Source organism: Chionomys nivalis, chromosome 26 (genome assembly GCF_950005125.1).
Source record: "Chionomys nivalis chromosome 26, mChiNiv1.1, whole genome shotgun sequence".
In the NCBI taxonomy this organism is placed as follows: Eukaryota; Metazoa; Chordata; class Mammalia; order Rodentia; family Cricetidae; genus Chionomys; species Chionomys nivalis.
The window spans coordinates 41,049,025-41,061,091 of NC_080111.1; positions in this window are offsets into that span (position 1 = coordinate 41,049,025).

A 12,067-nucleotide genomic window follows, 5' to 3' on the forward strand; every position below is an offset into this window, starting at 1 on the left:
GCCGCTCGCCCGACGTCCTCCGCTCACGGAGGGGAACCTCAGAGAGCCTCTTACCGCTTCGCCTCGACCCCCTTCATCATCGGGGTCATCTTAACCCAACGAGAGCACACCTCGCAGAGGAACACCGCTAAAGGCCGGACCGCGCACAGGAGGCACACACGTCAGAGAACCGGGAAACGCCGCCGCCGCTCAGAACCGGGCACCTCTGAAGATCGGCCTGGAACGCTCCAGGAGCACCAACGAGGATGGCAAGCAAGACGCGTGCACGCGAGCCCGCTCGGGAGGGACACACGTGACGCGGCACATCAGCCGACCCTCCCCCGGCTCGGAGGGAGGAGGGCTAAACAGACCACACACGGTGGGCAGAGTGAAACGCGCGACGGGGGGAACAGAGCCCCCGGCGCGCCTCACAGGAACCCCCACGAACCACAGCGAGCAGTGCGGAGGGGCTTTCACAGGGCTCAGGCCGGATAACCGCACCCCTGCCTTCCACACACCACCGGTAAAAGGTGGGGAGGAGAGACGAGGGGCCCGCTGGCAGAACGAGAAGAGCGGCCGCCATTCGCCATGAATGTCCGTCCCTCGCCTGGCGCGGCTTAGGCCTCCGGCCCGAATGAACACAGAGCGAGGGCACCACATCGATCGACAAAGCAGAACCGGGAAGAAACGAGCGAGAGAGCACCAACACATGCCACCAAAAAAAAAAAAAAAAAAGGAAAACCCTTCACACCTCCACAACCAAAAAAAACAGCGGTGGGGGTCCACGGGGAAATCCAAAAAAAAATGTGCACTCGGGAGGCACATAAGGCAGCAGAAGGGTCAGACTGAGTAACCCTCCCCCCCCCGCAAGGACTCATGGAGGCTCGGGAGCTCCACAACGAGGGAGGGAGAAAACAGTGCGCTCGGGAGGCACTGGGGAAGCAGAGGACCGGGGGACCCACCCAGTCCATGGAGACTCGGGAGCTCCACGATCTGATCCCAAAAAAAAAAAAAAAAAAAAAAAAAGCAAGCACCGGGACGGTAAGGGAGAAGCATCGAGAGACAGTTCCCACCATCCAAACGGCACGGGCGACAGACCACAAAGCGGGGACGCCTGACACGCTTCACCACGGGCAAAAAAAAAAAGCAAGGAAGCCAGTCACCTCAGAAAGCCACTCGGGAAAGCACGCACGGGCCCAGTCCCAAAAGGCAGCGAGAAACCCGGGGACAGCAGGCTGGGCTAGGCGGGAGAAAAAGCACCCAGCGAGCGAGGCTCAGAAGAGAGACCGCCACCTAGCGTCCTTTAATGTCACCCAATTAAAGGACAGCGTGTCAGCACCTATCTGCAGGTACAATAAGGACAGATAGTAACCATTAGAAGAATGACAACAGGTCCGGGGAGTCATTCACAGACCACACAGAACTCCTGAAAGTGAGGCTGGGTGAAATGTCCCAAAAATGTCCCCATAAACAAGAGAACCGACCCTCAAAGGAACAACTGGTCGACCTCATAACCATGACAGGACCGAGAGAGCGAGGTGGACATGCCAGAAAGCCGGGCGCCCAGCCTCCTCCCGGCCGAAGACCCTGCGACCAGCCGCTAGGGATGGAGACGGGCAAGAAGAAAAACTTGGGGGAAAAAAAAAATAAAATCTCGAGTCCAAGAAACCGGGGACCAGTGAACAGGGAAGCCGGGACCACCACCTCCTCTCGGCCTCAGAATGGCAAGGCCCGCCGCTGAGGACCGAGGGTTCTGGCAAGAGGAAAAAAAAAAAAAATTCATAAAAAGCTCCGAGAGTCCGAACCAGGGAAGCGAGAAAGCCGGGACTACAGCCTCCTCTCGGCCTCAGGATGGCAAGGTCCGCCGCTGAGGACCGAGGGTTCTGGCAAGAGGAAAGAAAAAAAAAAATTCATAAAAAGCTCCGAGAGTCCGAACCAGGGAAGCGAGAAAGCCGGGACTACAGCCTCCTCTCGGCCTCAGGATGGCAAGGTCCGCCGCTGAGGACCGAGGGTTCTGGCAAGAGGGGGAAAGAATTAAAAAAAAAAAAAAAAAGTCCGAGACCCCAACGAGTCCGTGACAGGGCAGCGGGGAAGCCGGGATCAACCAACGCCTCCTCTCGGCCGAGGGTCGCCGGGTCCCAGGGCTCTTCGAAGAGAGTTTAAAAGGCAAGGGAAAAACAACTTTTAAGGCCGGGGTACTTCACCGATCCTGGGCCCGGGTAGACTCGACACCTAGCGGGGGTACGCCAACGACTTATGCCTTCTGGTCGACCCGCTCAAGTCTCCCAGCACCCTTCCCATCTGTTCCTTTCACTCGGTTCCAGCCCCAGCGCACCCATGGGTGACTCTTCCGGCACAACCTCCTACACAGAGACCGTTCCCAAGCACGACACCAACTCCGGGACACACCCGCCTGCCGGGCCGGGACTCTCGTCACTCTTTCCGCCTCACAAAAGCCATTTCGCCCCGTCCTCGTCAACGACCGAGGACCAGGAGCGTTGCACAAAAAAGGCCACCGCTAGGTGGCGCCCGACAACCGACCGACATACATCGCTCGCTCGCCCGCTCGCTCGGCCGCGGCGTCTTCACCTTCTCTGGCGTTACAGCGTCCTCCCACGCTCACGCCCGGAGGCGACACGGGCCCACAACAGGACAGGGAACCCCCCTGTCGGTTCCCCCACCCCACCCCCGAACACGGTGAACGCGGGCCGGCCTGGACATTCGGGGCGACGAAAACGAAAGTACGACCGAGACCACAGGCAGCTGGGAAAACAGGCGAATCAATCGCTCACGGGAAACAAAGAGCGTGTCTGACCGTTCATCGGTGACAGGACTAGGTGGGGGGCCAGGGGCTTCTGCCACAATTAGGCCATGGTGAGAGGGAGGGAGGGAGGGAGGGAGGGAGGGAGGGAGGGAGGGAGGGAGGAAGGAAGGAAGGAGGCAAGGATCAGAGCAGTGAATATACAGGTGCACAGTCCTTACACCAATATTGACTGCAGATAGAAAATAAGAGGAAGAAAAAAAACACACACACACACAGAATGTCACCAAAGGGACAGCCTGGTCTATAAAAGTGAGTTCCAGGAGAGCCAGGGCTATTACATGAAATTGCCTGAGTTCAGATCAACAATTTCTCAACTCCAACAACGATGTTTACAGGAAAGGCAACAGATGTGTACATCAAGGAAAGCCAGTGGAGCCGTAGGCACACCCTTCACACACTTTGAAACTTCTCTGTTGCAAGGTCACAGAGTTAGGAAAGGATCTTGATCTTGAACTTTCCTTAATAGTAAGTCTGTGTGTGTATCACACTCAAGCCAAGTGCCCTCAGAGCTCATGGAAGACAAAACAGAGCTCTAGACTAAGAGAGACGGGGGGCAGGGGGGGTATATTCACTCAAGAAAATGAAAGCAAAACCCTACACAAACCTTGGCACACAGTAAAATCAGTCCTATGAGGAAATTTGTAGCTCTAATTGCCTACTTTTTAAAAAAACTTCTAACCGGGTAATGGTGGTACATGCCTTTAATTCCAGCACTCGGTCTGGTCTCCAAGAGCTAGTTCCAGGACTGACTCAATTAGAGAGAACTAGAGAGAAACCCTGTCACAAACAAACAAACAAACAAACAAACAAACAAAAGAATAAAGTATTACATAAATCAATAGATGCATACAAAGATGGAAGAATAGATGGATAGATAGAGACAGACAGACAGACAGACCCACACTCCATCTTCTGTCTTCTGAAGGTACCAGGCTCTCTCACAGGGGTCAGGCAGAAACGCAGGCAGTGTATGTGTGTGATATCAAGCAAGCCTATATGTGATATATAGGGTATGATAGGATAATGTCACTATGAAATTGGGGTAGGTCTCAGGAGCACAAGAACTCAAATCTGTGCTGTACTCCCTGTCACCGGAAGAGGGCACTAGATACCCACCATGTGGTTTCTGGACATTCCAGAAATTCCATCTCTCCAGTTCTCATTCTTTCATTGTTCCTCCTGCATGCCTGCATCGAGTGAGAGAGTGGGCACCGTTTCTGTTTCTCCCTGCTTCTCTGCGTGTCTGTGTCTGTCACGTCCTGCATAGCCAGAGTGCCCGCCACCTATGCCTGAGATAGATGTAGCCGGCAGCCCTGAGGCTGGGGGAGAAAGGGAGAGAGTGGGTCCCCTGGAGAGCCTTGGGCAGAGGCTCTGTGGATTCCCTGCAGGAGGCCTCACCGCCTCTGAGGAGCCCATGGGGGAGGGGGAAAGGGAAGGTCAACCATACAGTCCTGCCTGGCTTTTGCTTTGTTTTGGTTTTGGTTTTTGTTTTTATTTCCAGGTACAGCTGTGACCAGGTCTGAATCCAGGACAGACTCCAAAGCTAGAGAGAAATCCTGTCTCAGAAAACAAAAAAATAAATAAATAAACTAATCAAGAAATGGATAGATAGATGGATGGATAGATAGATAGATAGATAGATAGATAGCCAGACAGAGAGATGAAAAAACACCTCCAAGATCAGGGAGACCAAGGCAGGCAGATCACTATGAGTTTTAAGGCTACGTTGTTCTGCAGATTGAGACGTTGCAGGACAGGCAAAGTGACACAGAGAAAGAAACCCTGTTTTCAAAAAAAAAAAAAAAAGGTGGGGGCTGAAGAGATGGCTCTGTGGTTAAGAGTGCCGACTGCTCTTCCAGAGGACCCAGGTTCAATTCCTACCACCCACATGGCAGTTAACAGCTGTCTGTAACTCCAAGATCTGACACCCTCAGGTAGACATACATGCAGGCAAAACACCAATGCAAATAAAATAAAAATAAATAAATTATTAGGAAAATAAATATATAAAAAAGGTGTTTAGTGCATGCCTTTAATCCCAGCACTAGGAGGCAGAGGCAGATGGATCTCTGTGAGTCTCAGGCCAGTCTTGTCTACAAAGTATGAGTCCCAGGGCATACGAGGGTACACAATGAAACCCTATGTTGAAAAACCACAAATAAACAAACAAATAAGGAGATAATAACAATAAAAATATTTGAGAGTTCAAATAATTGACTTCATCCACAATAATAGAATATAAAAAATAAAAATATCAAATGCACTTGAACACATTGGCACAGGAGACCACTTCCTAAATAGAACCCCAGTAGCACAGACTCTGAGAGAAACAAAATTAATCAATGGGACCTCCTAAAACTGAAAAGCTTCTTCTGTAAAGCAAAGGACATGGCCAACAAGACAAAACGACAGCCTACAAAATGGGAAAAGATCGTCACTAACCCCACATCAGACAGAGGTCCGATCTCCAAAATATACAAAGAACTCAACACATTTGGTCATCAAAAGAACAAATAATCCAATTAAAAAAAAAATGGAGTACAGACCTCTCAACAGAGGAATCTAAAATGGCTGAAAGACCCTTAAGAAAATGTTCAACATGCTTAGTCATCAGAGAAATGCAAATCAAAACAAGTTTCTAGGACCAAGGAGACAGTTCATAATGTCTCTTTCTTCTTTTCTTCCTTCTTTTCTTTGTGGTTGAACATATATATATATATATTTTTTATTCGGGACGGGGCCTCTCTACAAAGCCTGGGAATTCACAGAGGTACACCTGTCTCTGTCTCTTGGATGATAGAATAAAAGATGTGCACCACAACAACCCAACTAAGTTTTGAGTATCTCATTCTGTTAATTTTATGTACATTTAGTTTGCTTTCAAGTTTTGTTTGTATCTCTTGGTCTGCACCAAGTGTGTCCTTGTGGGGTGAGGGGCAGGGAAGGTGTCCTATTTCAGAACATTTTATTTAACTTTTATTTGAGACAGTCTTTCCAGTTGTGTAGAACTTAGTTTAATTTCAACTTTTTAAAGAATTTTTTATGACTTATTTAAATTTATTTTAAGTGTAGTGGCATGGATATGTCAGATCATCCAGAAACTAGATTTACAATCACTTATGAGCTGCTGCCATTTGGGTCCTGGGAATTGAACCCACTTCTTCATGAAGAGCCACCAAGCCATCTCTCTAGGCCTTTAATTTCACCAATTTATTTATGTGTCTCTGGGTGTGCCTCTGTGTGTGTGTCTGTGTGTCTCTGTGTGTGTGTGTGTGTGTCTGTGTGTGTCTGTGTGTCTGTATGTCTGTGGGATGGCCTTTGACTTCACATTTAAGAGGACTGGTTCCGTATCTGGCAGAGGCAGGCGGATCTCTGGGAGAGAGAGAGAGGGAGAGAGAGAGAGAGAGAATATCCTCAGGCAAATGAAAACATACCCTTACAGAACAAATACCTGGCACACAGTGAACTCAGTCCTTTGAGGAAATTTATAGGTCTTATTGCCCACCATTGGAAAAGAAATCTAGCTGGGTAATGGTGTCAACACATTTCTTTTTTTTTTTTTTTTTTGGTTTTTCGAGACAGGGTTTCTCTGTGGTTTTGTAGCCTGTCCTGGAACTAGCTCTTGTAGACCAGGCTGGACTTGAACTCACAGAGATTTGCCTGCCTCTGCCTCCCGAGTGCTGGGATTAAAGGCGTGCGCCACCAACGCCCGGCAACACATTTCTTTATTCCCAGTTCTCAGCTCTCAGAGATCAGGGAGGCAGAGGGAGGCAAATAGGTGTGTGTTAGAGACTACCTTGTTCTGCAGTATGAGTTTCAGGACAGGCAAAGTGACACAGAAAAGCCCTGTCTTGAAAAAAAAGTGTGTTTAGTACAGGCCTTTAATTCTGGCACTATGAGGCAGAGGCAGCTGAATCTCTGTGAGTCTGAGGCCAGCCTTGTCTATAAAGTGAAATCCAGGGCAAGCAAAAATACACAGGGAACCCCTATGAAGAAAAACCATAGATAAAAAAAACAAATAAACAGATAATAATAATAACAAAAGCAACAGAAATATCTGAGAGCTCAAATTAATTGACTTCACCCACAATTTAAAATTGTAAAATAAAAATTTTAAAAATCAAGTGCACACATTGGCACAGGAGACCACTTCCTAAATAGAACCCCAGTAGCACAGACACTGAGAGAAACAATTGAAGGAGACCTCCTGAAACTGAAAAGCTTCTGTAAAGCAAAAGACACGGCCAACAAGAAAAAATGATGGCCTACAGAATGGGAAAAGATCTTCACTAACCCCACATCAGACAGAGGTCTGATCTCCAAAACACACAAAGAACTCAAGCAAGCCGGGCGGTGGTGGCGCACGCCTTTAATCCCAGCACTTGGGAGGCAGAGGCAGGTGGATCTCTGTGAGTTCGAGACCAGCCTGGTCTACAGAGCTAGTTCCAGGACAGGCTCCAAAACCACAGAGAAACGCTGTCTCGAAAAACCAAAAAAACAAAAAGAAAAAAAAAAAGAAAAAAAAAAAAAGAACTCAAGCAATTGGTCATCAAAAGAACAAATAATCCAATTAGAAAAAAATGGGGTACAGACCTAAACAGAGAACTCTCAATCGAGGAATCTAAAATGGTTGAAAGACACTTAAATGTTGGGTCGGGGGGGGGGGGGTTCATGCAAAGATGAGAACACCACCAAGCTTAATAAACCAGAAGCAAACTTTATTCCAGAAACCAGATCCTAGGAAAACCAGAAGCAAACTTAAAACTAAAATAAATAAATAAATAAAAATCACCACGGGGCACAGAGCTTATCAGTTAGCTGAGACCACAGGCAGAGTTTGGGCTTCTGACACTGTGGCGTGGCAAAAGGCCGGTTTCTGAAACCAATTTTTATAGTAGGGGCATCAAGCATTAGCCCTGACCCGTGGGTCAGTCAACATTAGACCCTAAGGAGGAGAGTGAGTTTTAACATCAATGGGTAACTTGGCAACTATCATGAAATATGTTTCAAAGTAGATTTCTCCACCAAATGCATGACAGTCCGGTATGAGATCATGCTGTAGCATGGTTTTATTTCATTGTGTGTGTGTGTGTGTGCGTGCGTGCGTGCGTGTGTGTGTTCTCTGACTCTTTTGTACATTGAGTTTAACTTCAGATTTTATTTGTTTTTCTCAATGTGACCATGTCTGTCCCTGTGTGTGTGTATTTATGTATGTGGGGGGGGGCGGGGATCACAATTCAAAACATTGTAGTGAAGGCCCTTTGTAGACAACCCCCAGGACTGGCTTCCTTTGTTCTTTTGTTTTTTCATTTTCGTTCTTTCTATCTGTCTTTCTTTTCTTTTCTTTTTTTGGTTCAACGTGTATATGTTTTTATTTGGTACAGGGGTTTTTCTATACAACATGGGAATTCACTACCTAGATAGACCAGACCTGTCTCCAATTCAAGGAGGTCCACCTGCCTCTGTCTTTTGGATGATAGAATAAAAGGTGTGAACCACAACAACCCAGCTTTGTTTTTAGTATGTTGTTCTATTCATTTCTTGTACATTTAGTTTAATTTTGATTTTTTTGTTTTGTTTTTCGAGACAGGGTTTCCCTGCATAGCAGTCCTAGCTGATCTGGAACTAGCTCTTGTAGACCAGGCTGGCCTCAAACTCCCAGAGATTCACCTGCCTCTGCCTCCTGTGCACTGGGAATGAAGGCATGTGCCACCACTGCCCACCCATTTTCAAATTCTATTTAAGTCTCTCGGTGTGCCTTTTGTATGTGGGGGAGAATGGGAAGGTGTCCTATTTCCAAACATTTTCATAACTGCACTTAGCACTGCACTCTTTTACATTTACTTTTACTTTTATTTAAGATTGTTTCCAGATGTATAGGACTTAGTTTAATTTCAATTTCTTAAAGAATTTTTTATGGTTTATTTAACTTTATATGAGCAATGGTATGAGGGTGCCAGATCACCCAGGAACTGGATTTGCAATCACATATGAGCTGCCATGGGGGTGGCGGGAATGGAAACCACTTCCTCAGAGCCACCAAGCCATCTCTCCAGGCCCTTTAATTTAAAAAAAAATATGTTTCTCTGGGTGTGCATGTGTGTGCACATGCGTTTATGGGGTGAATTTTGAACTCATTAGGATGAAAGCATTCTCAAGGACTGGTTCAATATTTGGCAGAGAGGCAGGTGGATTTCTGGGAGTTTGAGGCCAGCCTGGTCGACAAGAGCTAGTTCCAAAGACAGGCTCCAAAGCAACAGAGAAAACCCTGCCTTAAAAATTAAAACAAAAACACAAACAAAAATAAAAAACATAAATTAAACCTGTGTGTGTGTGTGTGTGTGTGTGAGAGAGAGAGAGAGAGAGAGAGAGAGAGAGAGAGAGAGAGGGGGGGGGGGGAAATGATCAAACGGAAAATAAGAAAAAAAAAACCATAATGTCACCAAGATGACAGCCTGGTTTATATAGTGAGTTAAAGGTATTATACAGAGAAACTCTGCACCAAATAAATAATGAAAGAAGAAAACAGAAAAAAAAAAAAACAAGGAAGGAAGAAAAGAAGGAAAAAAGGAAGGAAGGAAGAAAAACAGGTGTTTTCCTTTTTTCCTTTGTTTATCTCAGGTTATTTTATTTTAATTTATGTTTTTTTAATTGCTGCTGCATCAGCAGCAGCAGTATATTTTGGGCAGCTGCATAGCTGGGTAATGGTGGCAGCACATTTCTTTATTTTCAGTTCTCGGCACTCAGAGATCAGGAGAGGCAGAGGCAGGCAGATCACTGTGAGTTTGAGGCTACCTTGTTCTGCAGTGTGAGTTTGAGGACAGACACAAAAAACTAAAAGTGTGTTTAGTACAGGCCTTTAATTCCAGCACTAGGAGGCAGAGGTAGAGGCAGGGGCAGCTAGATCTCTATGAGTCTGAGGCCAGCCTTGTCTACAAAGTGAGTTCCAGGGCAAACAAGCATACACAGGGAATTCCTATATAGAAAAAAACCACAAATAAACTAATAATAATAATAATAATAATAATAATAATAATAATAATAATAATAATCTAAGAGATCAATTAATTGACTTCACCCACAATTCAAAAATTAAAAAATAAAAAAAAAAAAAGAGTGTGTCTGACCAATCAGTGAAAGGACTGTGTGGGCCAAGGGGCTGCCACAATTATGGATTAGTGAGAGTGAGGAAAGGAGGGAGGCAGCAAGGGCAGTTCCCAGTCACTTAAATGCCTTTCAAAGACATTTCACCATGGCAACCACTCGCTTGCTTTCTTGGGGTTCTTTTTCTTCAGTAGTTGTGTTTGTACAACCCCACACCCCACTTCTCATACCGAGTCTGAGAAAATTAAAACAGCCATGGAAAAATTCCCACTTGGATATCTGTTCCTGCCCTGTAAAACAATAATCACAACAAAAATATCCATATCTAAGCAGACCAATCAAGTTGTAGCCTCACCCTTTAATGGTTCAGCTAGGAGTTCTAGCTGTTAGGAAGGGTTGGTGACCTTGAACTTTCCTAGTCTCTGAAATCTGCCCTCTCACTTTTGCCAGGTGCCCTCAGGGGACAGGAGTGGAGGGAGGGCCCCTGCAACAGGAGATCTCCTAGATAACCTACAGTCGCTTAGAATTCCTGGGCCTGCTTAGAGAAAGAAGCGAGACATGAGACACAGAGAAAAAAATTTTTTTTTTCTTTTTTTTTTTTTTTTGGTTTTCTGAGACAAGGATTCTCTGTAGCTTCGGCACCTGTCCTGGAACTGTAGACGACCAGGCTGGCCTCAAACTCACAGAGATCCGCCTGGCTCTGCCTGGCACAGAGAAAATTACAACAGCCATGGAATAGTACGAAAAGTTCTGACTTTGCTATCATTTCCAGGAATACTGACATAGTGAATTATTTTGGAACGTTTTCACTTCAGACAGAAAAAAATGAAACTGTCATTTTATTGATTTCTTTTAGAGGGCCTGTTTCCCACCAGGACGTTTTTGCACTTGCTGGGTTGTTGAAGATGATCTCCTGATCCTGAGTGCTCCCAGCAGGATAGACATGGGCTCACCATACGCTCGAATTTTTTTTTTTTTTTTTTTTTTTTTTTTTTTTTTTTTGGTTTTTCGAGACAGGGTTTCTCTGTGGTTTTGGAGCCTGTCCTGGAACTAGCTCTTGTAGACCAGGCTGGCCTCGAACTCACAGAGATCCGCCTGCCTCTGCCTCCCAAGTGCTGGGATTAAAGGCGTGCGCCACCACCGCCCGGCACACTCGAATTTTTGATGCAGTCCTGAGAGCCTGGAGCCCAAAGGGACAAGGCTTCAGCTTCCCCTGCCCCTCCGACATGAGCCAGATACATAAATGATTACCCAGCAGCAGAAGCATGGAATGAGCTTCTCAGACCCTTTACAGCTCCTGAGTAATGGGGTACTGGGGTTACAGCAGACATGGCAGAGGATGCAACTAGGCCATGGCTCCCTCCTCAGCCACCAACCGGGCCCCCAGCTCTGCCTTCTTTTGTTCTTTTGTTTCTTCATTTTCTTTCTTTTTATCTGTCTTTCTTTTCTTTCTCTTGGATGATAGAATAAAAGGTGTGTACCACAACAACCCAGCTTTGTTTTTAGTATGTTGTTCTATTAATTTCTTGTACATTCAATTTAATATTGATATCAATTTTTTTATTTTTTATTTTTATTTTTTGGTTTTTTGAGACAGGGTTTCACTACATAACAGTCCTAGCTGATCTGGAACTAGCTCTTGTAGACCAGGCTGGCTTTGAACTCCCAAGAAATTCACCTGGCTCTGCCCCCTGTGTGCTGGGAATAAAGGCATGTGCCACCCCTGCCTAGCCAAGTTCAAATTTTATTTAAACCTCTCAGTGTGCCTGTGTATGTGGGGGAGACAGGAAAGGTGTCCTATTTCCAAACACTTTCATAACTGCACTCTTTTACATTTATTTTACTTTATTTGAGCCAGTGTTTCCAGTTTTGTAGTTTAATTTCAATTTCTTTCTTTCAGAGACAGAGAGAGACACAGAGAGAGAGACAGAGAGAAGAAATGTGGATTTACAGATAGGAAATAAGAAAAAAAAAAAAAGAACGTTACCAAGAAGACAGCCTGGTCTATAAACTGTGTTCCATAACAGCTAGGGCTGTTACACCGAGAAACTGTGCCTCAAATATATAATAAAAGAAGAAAAAAAAAGCAAGCAAGCAAGAAAATGCAGGGTCTTTTTTCTTTTTTTTCTTTTTTCTTTTTTTTTTTTTTTTGTCTTTGTT